Raw genomic sequence first — 19865 nt, forward strand, 5'->3', positions numbered from 1 at the left:
ATGTGTTATTTGCAGCTCGATGTCCATCTGTGACTAAAAGAGCAGTGAGGGACAGACTGAGACTATATCATCTGCCAGCAGTAACACTTAAATACGTGTGTCAACTGATCTGTGAGCTGCTATGAAGTAGCAGGGCATCTTTAAACTGGTGTGGGTGGACAGGCAGTATTTGCATCCTGTTGGTTCGCTGAGATTTAAAGTGTTATGTAAAATGACAAGCTTCTGTATTTTTGCCATTAGTGAGATGATAGAGGGTGCTAGTTCCATTCACACTGTGGTAACAATTTCTGGACAATCAAGCTCTTCTCTGCCCTTGTGTCATATGAAAAGTTGCAAGATTTATTTTGCTACTACCGAGCACTAGCCAACATGGAAAAAGTGCTTCAAAATGTCTCTTTCTTAAACATAAATTATAAAGCTAACCTACTGTACTTCTAAACATATCACTTTGGACTGTGGGGTCACCTTGCTATTAGAAAGTCTGCCCTGGGGCATGGTAGGGGCTCAAGGGTAAAGCATGTGACCCATGTTCATCTTAGTCCTTAACATAGCTGACAAAGGTTCCTGCAACAGAAAAAATGTTGATTTCTTTAACTGTATACTATATTTGTGTAACCAAGTAGCATAGTGTATGCTTTTTATTGTTGTTCTTTTTAATTATTTTTAAATTCTATGTTTTATCAAATGGATAGCAGTCTAGAACTTATTGTAACTGCCATGTTATATTCCTGATTTAACTTTTTTTTTTATAAGATGTATTTCTCTATTAAAAGCCAAGTAATACCACAGTTATTTATCATAGGCTAGGGTTATAAACATGGATAGTTTAAATTAAATACTTTTAATCTCATTCTAGGATGTAGAATTTGCTTTGTGTTTAATTGTTTAGGCTATATAATGAAAGCAAAAAAAAAAAATCTATGTCAAAAGATTTAGTATAATAACAAAAACAGTGAATATTCTTATGAGCTTAATTTTACAACTTAGATTTGGGTTAGGAGAAAAGCCAAACCTGAGGCAGATCAGGTCTGTTTTTTTTGTTTGTTTTTTGTTTTACTTCCTTTTTGCTTTGAATGCAATTTATCTTAAGCAGTTTAACGGTATATATTTTTACTAAGCACACAGATCTTTTTTTTTCACAGAAAAATCAACAGACAGGTTTCAGTATGACAGTATGAAGAGACAGCACCTATCTTTGCACACACAACATCTGGAAGGACATGAATTTTACATAAAAAAACAATTAGCCGGTGAAGCGAAGAGGAATGGAAACAAGCAGTTCATCCTTGTCAATGCTTTTCATTCCTAAACACATCCTAATAATATAAAGAGGTTTTGACTCTTTCCTATTCAATAAAATCTGTCAAAACTGCATCCAATTTCTTTTTGAACAAAAAGAGTATTTTTTTCATTTTACAGAGCTATGTGGTCCAAGTCGCTCTGCAAGAACAAACTTCAGTCAAAACTTTCTTCAAAGAAACAACATTAGCCTTGACAGCATAACAGGCTGACCTTCTGTACTTTCCAAATATCAAAAGACTCATTTCAACACCCATTCATTCACTTTCACACATTAATATAACACATTTCCCGGTACAATAGGCCAACATACAAACACACGCAGATGGCAGGCGCTGGGACCCATCCAGTGTGTGTGTGTGTGTGTGTGAGGGATTATATGTGTGACTGTGGCGGTAGGAGGTTGACGGGCAGTATGTCTGCGACTGCATGGCCAGTCCATTTCTGCCCGTGCTCACTTAAAAGATTGGACTTATTTAGCATATGACTATACAATAATACAGCACTGCTGAGTGAAACTACAGGTGCTTTAACAAGGTATTGTTTGTTCTTACAATCTTGTGTCGCAACGTGTATGTGAAGAGGCTCTGCCAGAAAAAGAAATGGGCTTTACTCGGTTACTTAGTATTTCTGGCACACCGATAAAGCTCTTGAAGCCACCGGAGTGAATAAAATCCAACAGATTGGGGAGGGGGGGCTCAGATTCTCTGGCCAGCCCGCTGTGGCTTGATAAGATTTTGTTAGCCGCCACCTCAGAGCACCTCAAACTTCAAACAGTTACAAATTGCCTTGGAAATTGTTGCAGGCTGCATGTCAAGCAGATAAATTCAATCCTGATCATGCATCTAGCTCAATTTATTTATAGTAACACCAGTCTGGCCAGAAAATATGAGGGCTGGAGGGAAATGAGAATGCTGCAGAGAACCATGATTAGAACATATCATGTAAGAGATGTGAGTACAAAAAAAAAAAACACTGACCCAATGCAGTTGCTGATCTTGAATCAGTGTTTATTTGTGGTTTAAACACAGGTAAGGAGCAGACCCTTTGTGGTACTTATTGAAAAAGCAACGGTTTTGAATCTCATAAACTTAAAAAAAATGTAACAACAGTTTCCTGTATAGCTTAAACAATACCAAAACAAAGCTTATAACTCTTAGATGTCAGTTTTGTGCTTTAATTACTGTATTGTACTGAGCTTCATTAATATGTAATGACAGAATATCCTAAATGTGTGTTCTTATATTTAATCCTGATATCTATTTTAAATCTAATCTGATTTGGGATACCTTTGTGTACAAATTATTTTGAAAGTTTAATTTAAATCCAAGTTGGTTGTACATAATTTGAAAACAGTATCGTAGGGATGTATCTAGTTTTGAGGGAAACTTTAGTTAGTCATAAGTTATGAAGTGACTAATGATTAACTAACAAAAATTTAATTTATAACTAAAGACATCTATTTATATTATGTTTTGTGTGGTAGACCAATAAACGTAGTATATAATTGTACAAAGGGACACATCCATTTGAAATGGAAAGAAAAGATTGAAAAGTGTTGCATGCAGCTGTATTTACTCTCCCATGTAAAAGACTGTAGAAATGGTTCTCATTTAAAGAACTCTTCCCAGCCTTTTGTGATATATCTCCACCAGAATTTTAAACCAAGAGACGGACATTTCCTCTTTGCATAGAATAATGCTTCAAGCTCATCTTTAGGGTGACCAGACGTCCCCGATTTCCGGGGACTGTCCCCGTTTTGGACCACCTGTCCCCGGCTAAAGCTGTCCCCGGAAATGTCCCCGATTTTACCGAGGCGAAAAATGTTGCGTGTAGACTGTTATTACGGTAGAGCTGTTGCGCGCAAAAATAGGTATTACGGTAGCTGGTTGCGCTGCTGATAACATAAAGATAAGGAACAGAGCGCACCACTAGAAGGGCGGTAAATTATCCTTTTGGATGTTAGCTGCCATTAAAACACAAAAAAGAAGAAGAGCGCATCACTTTTAAAACAGAAGAAGAAGTGGAAGTTCGTTTTTTACAACCTGTGGCAACTGATGGGGAGCTACGCTGAGTGATGGTAAGTGTGTTAATCAATTTATTTTATTCTGATCGGGCTGATCTTGTGATAAATGTTTGGTTTGTGTCCAGGTTAAAACAATAATAAAAAGTAAGACAAGACCACGAGTTGAGCATGAGTAAAAGACGCTGGGTTAAAATGTAGCAAAATGATTGAAAACTCCTTGTAAGGCGCTAATCTGGTACGCTGGTTCTCCAGGGATCAACAAGGGTTTGTATCATGGGCGTAGGTTTGCATAGGGACCATAGGGACATGTCCCTACCAAAGTTTTGAACCGTCCTAATTGTCCCGACCAATAATTGGATGTGAGCAACATGTTTATAATTTACAGCAGTGGCTCTTTTCCTCTCGCAGCTCCTCTGCCTGGTCTCTCCTGTCCCTTTCACCTAGCAGCGCATTGAACTGTGCTGCGCTGTTTAACTCCACTCTCATTGGCTGTTCTGCCTTAGGTCCCGCCTTCTCTCTTTCTGATTGGCTGTTTTCTAGTCCGCTGTGCTTGGAGCACAACATTGAAAATTTATTCACACTAGAATGCAGCGGTTACTACAATTAATATTAGACTATGAAACTAGTCCCAATAAAAAAAATGAATATCATGTACACTAAAAAACAAAAACCTTTTTTTTTCTTTTATAAAACGAAATATTCTGAGTCAGCCAGGAGTTCTGAAGACACAAAATGGGCAAATAAAGGCTGTAAGCCATCAACATTTCTGATTCTTAGCCACAGCCACCTAAAAAAGAAAATGTGACGGTTTCCTTTTTACCAATATTTAGTTGCTGTTACTGGTTTCATTTTTTGATGACTCTGAGGAAGTTCAGGTATAATTATTAGCAGGTGTTATTTCTCTTATAGAGGAAAACAACAAGAAATGGCGGCTAAACATCTGCTGTATATCGTTTAAAAATTATAATTAGGGTTCCAAATAATAATAATAATTTAATTGACTATTTATACTTCTAGAAATAGGATAAAGAGAAGAACAAACAGATGAAGAATATTAACATTGATTTTATCTTACATAGATTTCCACACAGTCTATAAGTAAATTAGTACAAACATTAATGTCTGGTAAAAATGCTGGAATCTGACTGTTTATTTTGGATATTATTAAATTACAGATAAGATAGTGTTATATTGTCTTTTATAATTGTTAAAAGTGATTTTATATTTTAATAAACTTAGGCTCATTCTCAGTGTTGTGTTTGTAGATGATGCCACTAAAAAGAAAATATACATAAGGAGCTATTTATACAGTCAGACAGTAGCAATATAGGACAATGATAAAAGGTTGTGTTACATTTAATCCTTTACTATTAAAAATGCACTTATACATTATATGATTATAGGAAACACAGATATCCAGTAATAATGATGCAGGGCAGCTTGTAGGTGAAGCAGCTGCCATTCAGTGCTTCAGGTGATGTCTAAATAAACCAGGTGAAACTAAAATATTTCCACATGAGGAGTTCTGGATGGAGAATTTTGATTATATATATGTATTGTAGTTTTACAATTTTGGTATAATTACTGATCTAAGTGGGTTGCTCTGTTGGAAAAAGACACATTTTACATTTATATTATGTTTTAGAGTCTTTATACTCCAGTTAATGATGAATCAATTATTAAATTAGTTGACGATTATTGAAATAATCAATTAATGCTTCAAACATTGATAAACAGCATCTAATGAGTGTAGTGTTTTTTTTATTTAATTTTTATTAATGTAGCAAAATTATGCTTTTCTCTTTTAACATTGAATTCCTCTTATCAGTACGGATGCTCACATCGAGCATAAAAAAGGGCGTGCATATTGCATAGCACCAATGACACCCGACCAATCGTGTCCCTACCAAAGTTAAAATCAAACCTACGCCCTTGGTTTGTATAAAGATGTTTTAGAATGGATAGGTGACCTTTAGTTTATATTTCAGATAGTTATTATAAGTAGAGTTATTTCAATTTGTTTTGATGATTTATGGTTGTGATTTATGAGCATAGACTTCCAGTTTTTGGTGTGCTTTTTTACTGCTCAGTTTGGATATATATGAAAGTTCCTTGAGAAAAAATAGGAGTCAGTAACAGGAGAACTGAATAAGACAAGATCTACATGATCTGAGAATGATGGAGGAAGAGATAACCACCTGTTTAATGTTCATTTATTATGTGGTTTTTGCTTGTAGCACCTAATATTGTGGTAATTAGCATTTTTAGTATTTAGATGAGATATTAATAATAATAAGTTTTCATGTTGCACATCCTAATTTTTTTTGGAGGTGATTTTGATTATATAATGTCTCTGTTTTAGAATAATGTAAGATTGATGCTGGAGGAGTGAGGAAGAAGATAGAAAGACAGAAGGGAGATTGAATGAGAGAGGAGGAAACTAGGAACTCTGATAGAAAAAACGGTTGACAAGAAGGGAGAAAAATTTACTTTGAGGAGTAAAGCAGAGAGCAGGCAGAAGTCAGAAGAGGGCTAGAAACAAAAGCGAAGGTGGAGAGGGAAGAAAACAGACAAGACTGAATGACCAGATGGCTCTTTCAAAGAAGAGGAAGTGTCATTTTACGGAGAAATTACAATCAGAATTTCCATTGGGAAATTATATATGTATATGTTATTGCTGTTTATAAATATGGACTATTCTTGGATTATATACATTGTGTTGATGTTAAGCCTATTCTGCTGTTCAATGGTTAAACTTGTTTAAGATATTTAAAAAGGTTATTTTGCTTTTTACTTGCTATGTCTTCTCTTATATTATTTTACCCAAATTACCAGGGCCACTGCCTCAGACCCTGTTCAGTTAATATTTCTGTTTCAAACATTTAAAATGTATAATATGTATTAATACAGTTCAAGTGATAAAGCGTTGACATGATTTGAGTGATAAACTAACATATTGAGTGATGTAGTGTGCAAAGTATGCTGTGGAACACAGAGTGGCTGTATACTCAGGTTAGTAGGAAAAATGAACCTGCTACTTTGAGACACACAGGCCCCTGATGTGGCTAGGTGACAGTAAGAAACATATATGAACCTTTACCTGCAGGCTTGACTACTACTTGTTTTTTTTTATGTTAATGAAGAAAAAAAAATATTTCTTATAGGTATGTACAGTAGATGTAAACAGAATAAGTATTTGTTGCACTTTTTTGAAGAGGTGGGGGAACTCTGTCTCAACAGACAGCCACAGGCATAGAATAAATGTTTGTATTTACTTTTCTAAATTTCTTTTCCTCATGTCACTCTCCCCTTAGGAGGCGGCAGAGCTCTTTGAGCCCAACAAAATTGGAAAGCCCTGCTAATGACCCTTGACCCCTCCGCTCCCACCCCCACCACTTTGACCCAACCCAGAGACACAGTTCTAGTTTTCTACTAATAACACTATTCATGTTATTAATCTTAGGATACACTAAACGTTTGGAAAGGCACATTCCTGGCTTTTACACTTGATTTTTGTTGTTTAAATATTAATAAATATGTAAAAATATATGAAACCATTACTGTCCCCGTTTCCTAATTTCATCTCGATAAGATGTATTGATTTTTATCCACGAGCAAGAAATGTCCCCAGATTTGATTTCAGAAATCTGGTCACCTTAATCTAAATCAAAACAGAATGAATATTAATTCTCAACCCTCATGGAAGGATTTCAGATGCATTAAGGTTTGGACTTTGATTTTACCATTCTTAAACATAAGTATGATTTTATCTAGACTAATTCATTGCAGCCCAGGCTGTTTGTTCAAAGGTTTTTTTCCGGGGGAAAGTTCTATATGTATTGTCCATCCTTGCTCCATTTGGCTGGGATAAATACATATCCTTAGAGGAAACACTTGGTCCCTGTAAATGTGTAGTCTTAAATTGAAGTAACATACAGAGGCACAGAATAGAGCTGCAGCAGATGGCAGATAAAAGGTCTGATCAATTTATCCAGCAGCAGGATGGCTACATGGCTCATGCTGTTAAAAACTAGACAATATATCGAACTGCCTTTTTAAAAAAGTTAGGCTTACTAAAGATTTTGTTGGCTAAAGTTTGTTTGAAAGTCTAATGCCTCCCCTTTTTCTGTAGCAGATGTCCGTAGACATAATGTGCGTTGACAAACCACCTCAACAAAGGTTATACATTGAGTTTTGCCGCAGAACTGAAGCTAAATAACAAGAGCTGATTTGTTAATTATTCCTAAATTTGTATCTACTTGTATTGGTGAGTGTGGGTATTGGCGTGCAGTTTTATCAAAGTACAAAACACAAGAACAAATGATTTAGAGAGAAGCAAGAAAAAAAAAAGGGTTTAAAAATGTCCAGGTAATGAAGTTAACATAAGTTGTTGATCTTTTACTGCATTGTTGCATGCAAAAAAGATGTGTGGGGGTTGCTAACCTTTTCTTTGCACTGAGGTGAAAACATAAGATAATTAGATTGTGGTTTACTGTGGAGCAATAAACCTAAGATAAACCACAATTCCACTGGTTTAAAAAAGAGAGTGTATGCTTCCTGTTTATAGGTATTATTTTTTTGCTTTTTAGAGTGTGTGTATTTGTTTAAAGCTGGTAAACTAAACGGAAAAAGTGCAAAATAAGCACAAAGTAACTTACTTTTGTTTTTACACCCTCTAAAGAGGGTGGCAAAGGAAGTACTACAATATGAGAGGATGTCCCTTCAAAAATAAGATTTTTTTTTTTACACTTAAAGATAACCAGCCAGGCCTAACAACAAAACAACCCTTCAAAAAAAAAAAAAAAAAAAAAAAGTTAGCTGTCTTTACCTTGAAACCAAAAAGATACAGATCTGAGCTCCATGTTTAACTGCAAAGCAGGAGAAAAGGTCTTGAACCCCATCAGTTTTATCGGTTAAAAATACTTGCCTTTCAGATTTACACAATAGGCTAAGTTCCAGAACACACAATGCAGCACATAGGTCCATTTCAGAGGCATTTTCAACAACCTCAGAGTCAGATCCTCAACTCTGAATTGATCTAGCTTAAGGTTTCAGCGTCAAAAAGGCTGGTGTGGGTTAGTTAAACCAACTCTTAGGAGGCTTACTCGTAGTCGAGCATGTGTGTAGCAACAAATAAAAAGCCATTATTACAACGAAGCCCAGAGTTGACGAGTCACCATGACAACAGGCAAGAGGAGGTTTCACACTACCAGAAGTAGTGACTCGAAATGCATGCATATGGTGAGTTGGAGCATGTTTTTAAAAGAAAGAGCAACAGCACTACAGCTGCAAAGGATGATGTCGAAGATTGCTCCTCGAGTTAATGCGTAACTTTATATGTAGTCTGTTGTGGCAGACTTTTTTAACATTTATTCAAAGTGCTCTCCTCTCTGCTTTTTCCATTTGGTGATCATTAAAATAAGACCCTTCTCCTGGTCAAAATCACTCAGAACTCTAATAATAGATTTTCCTAAATTACTCTTTTGCCAGCAGAAACAGAAATTTCAGAATGTCAAAAAAAAAATGGACTTGTAGTAACTAAGTTTCAGATACCAAGACATTTTTATACTTTTAAGTGGCTATATTCACATTAATTAGCTTAACGGAATATGTATTTCTTGTATGTGAAATACATATTCAGTCAAACTAATAAATGTCAAAAAGACCTCTTGTGACCATGCTAAGATTACAGGAGGAAAAGCTGCTCCTGACCAGGTTAGCTGTAGGGAGAATCTCACTGAGGTAACAGACACAGGGAACCTGACCAGCTTTGATTTAAGGTTATCTAACCACTGTGAAAGCCCCAAATGGTCAGATAAATTTCAGGATGGACTGAACAGAAAGTAATGGTTGCCATATAAGCCTCTTCAAGCATTCAGGATGGAAATATGAGTTAATCTTCATTAATGAAGAGAGAACATTCACGTAATTTACAGTGGGATTCATTAACATTATGATACATTCCAGTAACGATTGCAATCAGAGTAGCAGTTACAGAATACTATCGCTGTTGTATACATGCATGTGATGCAAAATGAGTTTTAGGCCTCCAAAATCTGTGGCAGCCTAGCTAAGCTAAGATGATGCAATGCTTCTATATCAGACATGGAGAAAGGCAATGATGAAGCCTTATTTAGCGTTATGTAATGATTCAAGTTTCATTTCAAGCTCTCTCTGCTTCATGCTCGGATCGGCCTCATTCATTAAATCTCAGCTTGATACTATTTGAATGAATGAATGATTGCTTTATTTCGGTTTAAAAACAAAAGATAAATACGGTAAATATTTTTTTTACAAAAGAATCCATGACACAGCAAGCGAAAAAGGAATAGGCTGAAGCCCCAAGGCTTATTTTTGCTTATCCTGTACCATCATTTATCCCTCACTTGTGATTTGCACTATTTAATGTCATTAAATTCTGGCCAGGTAATCAATCACAGTTTGCCAGTAGAAATTCAGCATTTCCTTCCCTGCCCTCTAGTCTTCTTATAACTGACCACACTCAATGACCACTGACCTTTCCCTTTGCCTTGTCATTGAGGGATTCTCTCCTCTTTGGACGAGTATTGCCTTTTCTGTCTCTCTGTGAATGGCCATTACCGGATTGGTCAAGGCATTTTTGGATTTTGGATTAAACCTGTTTTTACTGTATTGCCTATGGAGGAAACAAAGAGGAGCACTAGTTTATTTTACAGCCCAACTCTAATGGTCCATGTGATCAGTCCGAGTGGCTGTATTCCCATTCACTTACTGTCTTTGATGTGTCTGAAGTCATTGCAGACTGGCTTGTCTTTAAAATTTTGAATGAACATTTCTAAAATCTTAGAATCATGAAACAATCCCAGTCATCGGCCTGTTTTTTCATAGAGCCTCAACTGATGAGGCACATCATGAGTTTTAATAAATCCATTTATTTGAAGAGTCTTGAGGCAGAAATTCTTGATTCTCTGTACATATTTTAATAAGATATACAACAGTGATAGGGTAATGGGTACATAAGTGGCAGATGTCATATGAAAAGAAATTATTTATATAAAAAATATTCTGCACTACTGGAGATCATATTTATTTCAAAATACAATTTAAAATCTACAAGTATATTTGCATCCAGTAATAGCTGAGCCCATATTTTTCCACTCATTCATTAACTGGTAATGAGCTCTTAAACAATTAATACTGAAATCTAAAAAGCCATTAGTGTATGCGGGGCTCACTATAACAGATGGCACAGACTTTGGAGCTTAAATAGCTGTGGCTGACTTTGTGGTGCAGTGTGTAAATCTGCCTAAAAGATGGAACAGATAGAAATATGTAAATGCCACCAGGCAGACACATCTCTGCGTGAAACACAAAGGAAGGATTCAGGCAGTTTGCCACAGTGCAAACAACCCACAGGTTTTTTCTTCCTACAAACTGTATTGTAAAGACTGTAGCAGCATTCAGCAATGGAAAGCCTCTGTTTATGTTCATGCTGATATCAGCAACATGCTGTGTTCACCTAATATTTGTAACATCTCATGATTTTAGCTTGTATTACAGTTATTCAGCATTGACAAAGGACAAACAAAGCTGAGTTTAAATGATGCTTTTTCACATCATAGGAAGAAAACGAACTCCATCGTCTGTGCCTCAGTAACTAGGTCACCGTTTCACCGAGGGAGGGAATAGACTTCAATTATGAGAAAAAGGAAGTCACTGACATAATGTCACACAGCTGAACTTGTGTGCGTAGGAGTGAGGCACCTCATCAGGTGGTTTCACCTAGCTGTGGTGTTCTCGCAGCGCTCTGCACTCATGGCCCTGCTAACTTCCTGCCTCTGAGTATTTTTAGCCTTGCTGTCTCACCTCCACTCTTTCACTTTCCCTCTTCTACATGTTCATACAAACACACACTGTACATTGCAACCTGTTTATAGAAAAATAAAAGGCATTTATTTCTATGTATTTCTATTTTCTGAGGCCAAGGATAATGCCCCAAACATTTCTCTGACATTTTAGCCTGGCTTTGTTAGATGCTTATTACCTTTGTGTAAGACAGCCTGACAGTTTTAAGATTTTTATGCCTTATTTTCAAGGATGATTTTATAGTTACTCATTAAGTGGGTGTTAATTTAGCCAAATATTACATAAAATGAATATGGAACAACGACATAGGTAACGAGGCAGAGTTTCTTGGATAGCATCTTATAAATTTGATGTCTTTCTTTTATGTGCAGACTAATGTCAAGTAAGTATGGTAAACTATGAAGGCACAAAACAAATTAAGAAATCTAATTAGAAGCAGCAGCAGAAACCCCAAGAGAGACATTATGTCTTTTGGGTTTTTTTTCTTCCCCATTAGCACAATTGTGGACAAATACAGCCCTAAAAATAATCCATTGAGCGGCATGATCTTTTTTGGTCAGGTCTAAAAATCTTCGTGTAGAAGCAAACTGGGGCAGCTGAAGGTGTGAATTTTCACACTTTATGTGTCCCCTGGACAAAACACTGCAGTGTGAAAGTGACCTAAATGTATAGCTTGTCTGATAAACAGTATATAAAATAATCCCACACAATTACAAAGTGCGAATGAGCTGTTTGACAACCAAGGTGCATGGCCTAGAAATGTATGGACTCATTTTTAGAAGAAATTTTAGAGTGATGTTAACAGAAACCAGGACACAGTGACACTTAAGAGTCAATTAAAGCTGCAAAATCTCACTTCTTTTGAAGAATAACACCTTGACCTTTTCAACTCAGGATTTTCACACAGCAGGACAGGTGACACCACGAGTCAAATGACTTATCATCCGAACAGCTCACTGTATCAAAGTAATGAAAAATGTAATTCCTGCCTCATCACAGTGATGCACAGTCTGACAATGCTTACAACAAGATAGTTTCTTCAAAACTGGATAATAAATAGTAAAAGTGCAAGCGTATGTGAAGCAGTGTGGTTTTAAAACTGTAACGTTTGTATCAATGATCAAAGTACAGCACATTTCATCTCTTTCTGAAAGGGGTCATTAATCTCCAGTATTTCATGAAGTCAAACTTGATTAAATGGTTATCACTGCGAGTTCAATCAGAAAGGATAAGTGGAAAAATCATTTGTCTGTAACCAGAATTAGTCTTTTACAAGTTCTCCTCTAAAAAACATTGAGAACATTTTAAGTTCTAACTGAAATTCACACTCAAAGGCACCACTTTAATGAATTATTGTGACTGCAATACCTTAACAAAAGCCTGAGTGTTATAAGATGACATTAAGCTATAATTACCTTATCTTTTTCATAAGCTCATAATTTTTCTGTTCCTCTTTCTGTCAGCCTTTCACATTTATTTGTTTCTGTACTTTTTTTGCAACTGATGTATTATAATTCGGCTAAAATCTCAGTAAAATGCTCTTCTTTTTTATTTTTTTTTTATAAGCAGAAAGAATCAATCTGGAATTTTATCTAAAAATAACCCAATTATGACTATATTTTCAACAGTGGGCCTTTCAGTTTACTGGCTCATCAAATACATGTTATATTTATCAATAGTGAGATTTAAAGAACCCAACAACTTCTAGTTGAGTTGAAAGGTTAAAGGTTTTTTTACTAATTCAATCTATAGATAAATGGAAATGAAAATTGCATAAGATCTATACTTATTTTGAAACTAGCTATTGTTTCTGGAGTGCTCCCAGCGTTTTGTGAAAAACAAGTTTTATCTTTAGTTTGTGGTTAGAACACTAAAAAACCTGATCTACTGTGATCCCAAAAACTAAGGAATTAAGTTCTTTTTGCAGAAAAAAACTAAACAAGCAAACTATGTACATTAGTGGGCATCATATTGTATGTAATCTACTAAGATTGGGAATGCAATTGTTAATAGGTGGTAAAAAGGGCTCCGGTCCATCCTAGTAAAATAAGGTTTACAACAATTAATACATATATAAACATTTCAAAATATGAATAGTGAAATTAAGTGAAAATAATAAACACCAATCTTAAAACCTGAGGACTTCTTTTGAGGAAAAGAAAAAAACAACATTGGATGACAGCGCTAGTTGGTCTGAGCTTCAAGATGAAGGGTGAGACAGGCCCTCAAAGGTTGATGATAAGTCACTTCCAGCAGGTGACACGATATCTGTAAGGTGTCAGTGATATGGAAGGAAGGGCGGTTCAGGAGTGGTGAGAGAATGATGTAAAGAAAAGTGTAAAAGGTATTTTAAATGCATTTTTCACAATCGTCTGCCTTATGGCTTCATTTTTAACTGGTATGAGAAAGATTGCTTCAAAAATGACCTGGACTTTCACCTTAACTTAAACCTGGACGAGAGTAACAGCACTCAGTATGTTGACAAGGACATAAGGATTATGGGGCTGCTTGGGAAAAAAAAAAGTAATGTTAACAGAGCAGCTGTCATGTTATGATCTGATTCAGCTCAGTCAGAATGAAGGTTTATTCCAAAAGTGAAGTGTGGTCAATACAAATCCTTAATCAAAATCCAATTCATTATTTTATTTATAAAGAATAATCTGCCCTGATAGAACTTCTGTTTATTTAGTAGTTCTAGAAACTTTGTACACTTTAATAATATATGACTATTATATGACATCATAAGCCTTTTTTGGCTCTTGAGGGCTGAAGCAATTGTAGTTATGGTGCAGCATTCAGCTCATGAACATTGAGTTTGACACATATGGTCAAACTAAACAGGCAAATGCCTCTGATTTCGCATGAGTTCAGAGGAAGGGGCAGAAGTATAGCACAGAGCTCTAAGGAGGTTAATGTCCCTCTTGTTTCTTATTCTATACTGGAGGAAAAAGCAACAGAATTAGCTGCTGAGCCTGTAGTTTGATGATGAAAATCACTACCAGGTTAGCGTCTTTTAGATCCTGGTGAGGGTCTATTTTTGGGCCCTCATAATAGTCAGATCCAACAAACTTCTGAGTTTCTTTGTTCTTGAGGAGATTTTTCCCCACAGTAAAAATAAAAACACCAATTTTTCGGTTGTTTGAGCAAAAATTAATAACCATATATGAATGTCAGAGTTCTTCTGAATAAAGCTTGGTGTTGGTCAAGCTGTATCATGCTTCGATTATTTGAATGTAAGCCCATATAAAGATTATCTTTGAGTATTCAAGTTCTGGGGATGCCTTGTTATGACTAACTTAAAGGTGGAACTCAATTACAATTAAAAGAAACTTAAACTGATTAGAGTTGAATAGACTCATTGAGTTGAGCTGAGCTGAGTAGGTACTAATGGGAAACAACTACAAGTTGTCTATAGGATAACTTATAGTAAAGCCTGCAATAGTTATAGAATGGCAACATGATTATTGACCATCATTTAGTGTGAGAGAGTTTTTTTTTAGGAAGTTGAAGGTCTGAAGAAAATCTGAATTCTTACAAATATATGTGTGTTCTTTCTTTTACAACACTGATATATAATAAGGCGAACAGATAATGAGTTTCCAGAAGGAGGTTCAATCTATGATATGCTTCTTCCAACCAGCTCTACGTCAGGTCAGAAGTCATAGCTAGCCAAGTCAGGCAAATACTAAAATTCATCCTGCAAAGGAAAACGAAATATGAAAAAGAAAGGCAGAAGGTGGTGCTTTAATCGCTCACTCCCCTCTTTTATTCTCTTTCTCGATTTCTCCTTCTGTATGCCTTTGGAGACGCTTTAGTCACTGTAATCCGCTGAGCGATGCTTTAATCACATCTTCGTGGGCCTCCACTTTTTAATTAAGGCCCGTGTTTCAGCTCATTTCACTGCGCATATTTAGCGAACCGGTGGGACGCCAAGACATTCATCAGGCTGCAGTCTGACAGAAAAGCATCAGGCTGTTCGCGAAACACACGTGCAAATACACTGATTGGGTTTTGAACGAAGGGCAGATGAAGGGCCACAATTACAAACACAAAACACACCATTGCATTTACTGACTTTCTTCTGCTTTTTTTTTTTATCATCATAATGTCTTGACGGTGGGAGTAAAAGGGCACCTCTGACACTTGGTGCTTTTGAACAAGCCAATTAAATATTCTCTCCAAATAACATTCTCTCTAGATAACACAACATGCGGTGCCATAGCTATTAGAGTAATTGCTTTTTGCTCCATGAATTGTTTTGTTAGGTCTTTTCTAAATAAAATGTTATTACTTTAATCGCAGCTTGCCCCTGTATGTTTGCTGGAAAATCTAAATTCTATTTAAATATATTCTATGAGTGCATTTTAGGAAAATGCAGTGGCAATAGATTTTATTTAAACAAAGAGCATATATGCAAATATGTATGCTCTTTCTCTGCAAGCCAGCACTATTTCCTCCTGTTTTCTCCAAATTTATAACTAGATTTCATTTTCACCCTCTTATGTCCTTATTCACACTTTCCTTTTTAGCCCTTTTATTTTTCTGTGTTCCTTTCTTTCCAACACACAAATGCACACAGAGAGACACAAACACAGCTCCACCCATTGCTCCATCAGTGATTATCGCAGAGTCTTCCATTAACTTCACAGCAAGCGGTTTTCCATCTCCCTCAGATTGCTCCTGTTTGTCATCCTAAGCTCTGCCTTCAATCATGTTTGCCCACGCCTTTACAGCACATGGCCCATTTAATTGGATTGAAAACCCTGTTTTGAATACGTAAGAGAGGGAGCTGCATAATAATCGGAAATATTCAAATGAAGTGCAAGGCTTTAATTGGCATTTCTGGGGGTGTTGAAAAGGACAGTCACTTTTATGTAGGATTTACCAACGATATTGTCGTTCTAAGAGGCTTGTCATGGGGCTGCAAATGTATACGATATTTCACGTATACAGCGTTGTGAAAAATTGTTTAATTGCTAATGTATTCTGTTTATACTTCTGTCACAATTAAATGTTACAGCTAAGAGAAATAATTATAATAATATTACATGAAGAAAAATACAATTATTTAATTTCTTTAGAGGAAGGAAATTTCTCCAAAATATTCTTGCAGCATGTAAAAACAAAAATGACCCCTAAACCGAATGGCTCCTTGTGTCTCTTATGTCAACAAATGTCATCAAGGTTAAATTAGTAATAACGGAACAACAATGGATGTTTAATATCACTGTGGAGGGATTGTGGAGAAGGATTTACTTAGTTGTATATGTTGAGGCAAATTAGACTATAATCTAGCTTGAAAGGCATTTTTCAGCATTTCAACTTCAACTAGGTCACCCCAAAGCCCTTTTTAAGCCATCCGGAGGTGGACTGCGTGGTTGTATTTGATGTCCTGCTGCAAAACCAACGCTAACTTGAGCTTGGTGTAGCAGCATGGGACCATTACTCCACCACCACAATGATAAAGTTGTTGTATGATTTTCTGCCTGAAATGCTGCATTAGCTCCCTTACCACATAAACAAAGACAAACCTTACAATGACCGCACTTTTTTGTGTTTTTTTTTTTTTTGTGTAAGCAAAAATGGGTGCCCTTTTCCTTGGCCTAGGAAAGTAAGTGGGTTGTTTGTTAGGACCTGGCAAGTCTTAGGGAGAGTCAACACTGTTCAGTATTTTCTGCAGCTGTTTATAATGAGGTTTACTGTGACTTGCTGGAGTTCCAAAGGTGCACACATGGATCAAGACTGATCAATTTGTATAACTTGTTTTCCTGTCCCCCTTTTTTTTTCAATTTAAATCAAGGTGAGATGCATTCTTGAGATTTTTTAGAAAACTTTATGGTGTTCGACAAGTCATTTCAACGTTTTTTCTATATTCGGCAGGTCTGGCATTAATCTAGCCAGGAAGTAGTGAAACGGAACCAAAGTTAAGGTGATTCAAACAAATTGAAATGGGGAATATATATTAACACATAAAGCTAGTATGGTTTAGATACAAATTTAACCCCAAAAAGTACATTTTAATGATAAACAAAAGTAATTTTTATATCTTTTATATTTTAGAACATTAATGTAATGTGAAGAGGATCAGATTTTTAAGTTCATTTAAACTTAAGCTTGTGCAAGTGCAGCTTTGATAAGATACAGTTATAGGATAAGTTCTGGTGGCATTGTTTTTTAAATGTTTGTATTAGCAACATTGTAAGTTAGGTTGCTGGGAAAGAGGATTATTATGACACTGAATGTTTGGACCAAATCTCACCAGTGTCATTTAATTTCTTATTGTGATATATATAACTATTATTGCTCAATGAAAAACATTAAATATTGACATGTAGGAATCCAAAACAGGTTGACCTATCACCTGACATATAGCTGTGGCAACATCAGGAAGTGCCGAGCCAACAGCCATACTAAAGTAACCTGCATAGCTGCTGCTGTTGCATCTGTTTTGTCAGAATCTGCAAAGTAGAACAGTAGTCCATTACAGGCATAACTTGATCATGGTGCCTGCTAGGGGTGTAAATAATAATCGTTTTGTATCGATGCATCGATCCAACAGCCGACAATCCGATGCATCGATACATCCGCATGAGTATCGATTCATGTTTTTTTTCCTCCAGTCTATTTTTATCCATTTGCTCCTGGACGTAATTCTCCCTCCCATGCTGTGGTGGCGCTAAACCTATTTTGCCCTCCTACCTTGCTTCCTGGTTATACTCTTACAGCAGTGTGTTGCAGTACAGCTTGACACAGTCAATATTGAAGCATGGTCTGTGCTACACACTGTGGGTCTAGATACGGCCGAGGCGGTGAGGAAGTGGGGGCAAGTTTAGTCCGACAACGGAGGGACATGAGGGCCAAAAAGAGCGGAGATCGAGGTGGAAAAAGGGTCCCAGCGTTCTCGCGCACCTCGCTCTTCTAGCGGGTCAAACTTCACGAGTTGTTTTCCGCAATTTCGGTCATAAAAACAAATCAAGCCGGCCTCCTGTCTGCGGCACTGTCTGCGGTCAGCTACAATTGGGGAGAGGTGCAGCGGAGTGTCTGCAGAGGGGGCGGGGACGTCGACACTCTGGAGCCAAGGTACTGCATTGCACTCATTGCACTGATTTTGTGCAGTATTTTTTGATAACGCAGGGGTATTATTATTTTTCAGTGAATGAGGTTTTAATAGGAATAGGTGGAGTGCAACTTTTCTACTTCTGTTATTTGCTGTTGTTTCTAAAAAAAAAAAAATACAAACGATATAACAGCTTTCATTGATTTATTTTAAATTTGAAACATTGTCTAGCCTGTAAGGTGTAAAAAAAAAAAAAAAAGAACCAATTAATCAATCGAATCGTATCGTGGTGTATTCTTGAGTAGGGCTGGGCGATATAGAAAAAAAGCTTATCGATAAAAAAAAAGCATATTGATCGATATCGATAATTATTGAAAAGATTTTAAACCATATTTTATGTGCAGATTGCCTGGACATTTTATGATATTGCTAAATGATTTAATTTTAATAAAGAACACAAACACAGACTTCCAATTAAATCTTTATTTAACCAACTTTTTTAACCATAACAGAATTGTTTTAAAGAAAAATAACTTAAGAGACCTGAGTTATGTTATTAAATACTGACAAAGAATAAACTAAAGTGACCAGAAAAGTGACCAAAATAAATATAAAAAAAATAAATGTACCCCCCCCCCCCATATGCCAATATGCCATATTGGCATATTTTTCTCTCAATTGTTAGAACTACGTGGGAAACTGCCCAGAACTGAATATATACATATATATTTTCCCGAAGATTCCTCGGAGGAGAGCCGCGCCGTGGCCTACACAGCTCGTACTTTTTTGTCCGACTTGCCATGACCGAAATACTGCCAAACTGGCGAACTACAAAAACCCTTCTTTGAAACAATTTCCTCCGCCTCTCCTTGCTGCGACATCTTCATGTGCTCTGTGTTGTGGTTGTAGAGGGCGGCGCTTTGTGACGGTGTGCCTGGGTCTGCGATTGTGATTGGTTGGGAGGAAGTAGGGACTAGCATAAACCTACATGCTAGGCTACAATGAGAAGGAAGGAAAACTGCGTTTCTTTATCGAACTTTTATCGACTCTCTTTTTTTCTATTGAGCCACACGTCTATCGATCGATATATATCGTTATTGAATTATCGCCCAGCCCTATTCTTGAGTATCGAAAAAAATCGAATCGTTGGGTCAGGAAATCGATACTGAATCGAATTGGCATGATGGGTGTGATTTACACCCCTAGTGCCTGATGCTTCAGACATTTTCATTTGTTACTCTGGCTAAATCCAAGCTTTGGTTGGGGGGCACTACTGTAGGTGTTTTGTTGAATCTGCCCAGAATGCTCTACAGAATTGCCCCCTTTCCCCATACAGTTTTGATGGATCATCAGACTGAGTGATAATGTGTAGAACTAGACCAAGAGTGCTAACACTCTCAATCTGGCTTGCCAGGTTAGCACAAACCTCCAGTACAGAATAAGGAGGAAGTAGATGGGTGCCCGGCTCTAAAGAGATATATATATAAAAAAAAAACCTGGTGAACCAGGATTCACACACATTAAAGTTTAGAAAAACTTCAAGGCACTGGTTAGTAAATATTTGCACTTTTGATCATTTTAAAAAAGGTTGCACATTATTTATTTCAACCTGGAAAGCTTCACACTAATAAAATAAGC

The sequence above is a fragment of the Cyprinodon tularosa genome, unplaced genomic scaffold, assembly GCF_016077235.1.
Source record: "Cyprinodon tularosa strain WSP-4 unplaced genomic scaffold, ASM1607723v1 ctg98, whole genome shotgun sequence".
In the NCBI taxonomy this organism is placed as follows: domain Eukaryota; kingdom Metazoa; phylum Chordata; class Actinopteri; order Cyprinodontiformes; family Cyprinodontidae; genus Cyprinodon; species Cyprinodon tularosa.